At 34.1% G+C, this 2,054-nt stretch overlaps 1 long non-coding RNA gene across 1 annotated transcript in view; it reads right to left on the bottom strand.

Moving 5' to 3' along the window:
• Window positions 1–1,543: 1,543 nt before the first annotated feature.
• Window positions 1,544–2,054, bottom strand: part of LOC106741987 — a 1,009-nt gene continuing 498 nt past the window's right edge. The window contains exons 2-3 of the long non-coding RNA XR_001374226.1: window positions 1,831–2,023; window positions 1,544–1,680 (exon numbers count right to left, since the gene is read on the bottom strand). This is a non-coding gene — a long non-coding RNA (uncharacterized LOC106741987). The remainder of the gene's footprint in view (window positions 1,681–1,830; window positions 2,024–2,054) is intronic.

Here is a 2,054-nt window from a genome sequence, read left to right on the forward strand (position 1 = left end):
TATTACCTATATGAAATTTTAAGATCAAGAACTGTCGTATCATGTGGTGGAAGCCATGGTGAAAAAAAAATTATATTATTAGGACGATTGATCAATTCAAATAGACCATATTTCATAAAATGATAAGTTATTATAAAGATCATTACCACTACTGCAAGTTTTGACAATTCCCCATGATTTAAGAATAAAGTTGGAGTTTGTCCTTGTGCAAATGCAATTTGTGATGTCAAAATTCTTTTATCATAACAACTGAGAATAATCCAAAGCGTCAATAACATTGTCAAATGCTACCTTAGTCAGTCCTAACAATTCTTGATGAATAAGTTGTGCCTAGTTTCAGACATTGCTTTATCAAAATAAAATTCTTGACAAGTAACACTTAATACATCTTTTAATTAATGAGTTTTCCGCAATATTAGACGGTACACGGTGCTTATATATTTATCTCTGTCTTCCAGATAAAACATTGGAGGTATGTTAACAAAGTTATTCACTGTCTTTTAGGAGGTTATATTTTNATGTCTAGTTTATAGACAGTTTTGTATTTTTCAACGATATTCGCGATGCAGCTGCACTCTCACACAGCGTCTGTAACAAATGAAGAAGCTCAAAAAATGTCAACATAAGAGAGCGACACTGCTGTTCAATGTTAGAACTTCTATGTGTCAGTCTTTGTCGGTAAGAATGGATAACACAATAACAACTGATCAATAGCATTTGATCAATAGTGGGTAAGTTAAATTTCTTGAGGTCGATCAGTTATCGAGAATCGTTAAGTTACCAAGGTCGATAAGTTTCCGGAGAGCGATAAGTTACTAGAGTCGATAAATTTCCGGAGAGCAGTAAGTTACCAGAGACGATATGCTTCCTGGGATCGGTATGTTTCCCGGGGCCGGTATGTAACTTTCTTGCACATCGCAGAAGCAAAGTGAGGTTCAAAGATTCCAATTTTTGAATAGATTTAAATAAGGATGGTACTTCCCACTTACCCAATGCAAATAATTCATACTATATTCTGCAGGCAATCGATGTCATCGATGTGCATTACGAAGGTCTGAGTAATCTGTATAATCTCATAAATTTCAAGTGGCTTAGCATTAAGTATGTCAAAAATATCTATGACTAGAACTTTGAAAAAATATCAACAGGNATAAGTTACCAAAGTCGATATGGGATCGGTACGTTTCCCGGGGCCGGTATGTAACTTTATTGCCCATCGTAGAAGCGAAGTGAAGTTCAAAGATTCCAATTTTTGGATAGATTCAAATAAGGATGGTACTTCCGACTTACCCAATGCAAATAATTCATACTATATTCTCCAAGCAATCGATGTCATTGATGTGCATTACGAAGGTCTGAGTAACCTGTGTAATCTCATAAATTTCAAGTGGCTTAGCATTAAGTATAGCAAAAATATCTATGACTAAGACTTTGAAAAAATATCAGCAGAGCTTCCGGAATAATTTGGCATCTCAGGCTGTTAAAAAATTACTGAGAGAGGATTGGAGAGGCACTGTATAGAATATTCAATGTGAAGAAATTGATTGTTACAATTCTAATGAAGTATCTCTTATTGCATCTTATGAGTTTTTTCCTGATGTTTTTTCATCAAAATACACACGATAGCCTTCGCACAATAGCCTTCTCAAGATGAAGAACTGTCTTGTCACGTGGTAGAACCTATGAACGAAAGGAAAATTATATTATTAGGATGATTGATCGATTCAAATAGACCAATATGTAAATGATAAATTATTATAGAAATCTCAAACATTAATACTACTACAAGTTTTGGCAATTTTCTATGACTTTGGAATAAGCTTGTCCTACCTGTGATATAAGTTCTTCTATCGTAACTATCTGAGAATAATGCAGAGAACAATGGATCACTGTCAATAACATTGTCAATAGCTATCTTAGTCAGTTATATCAATTCTTGATGACTAAGTTGTTTCAGACTTTGTTTCATCAGGCCACAATTCTTCTCAAGAATCCCTTATTGCATTTCATATTTGAGAGTATTCTGCAATGTCCATATTAGATCGTTTACGATG

This window comes from Dinoponera quadriceps, unplaced genomic scaffold (assembly GCF_001313825.1).
Source record: "Dinoponera quadriceps isolate SergipeBrazil2010 unplaced genomic scaffold, ASM131382v1 scaffold176, whole genome shotgun sequence".
NCBI classification, from domain to species: Eukaryota; Metazoa; Arthropoda; class Insecta; order Hymenoptera; family Formicidae; genus Dinoponera; species Dinoponera quadriceps.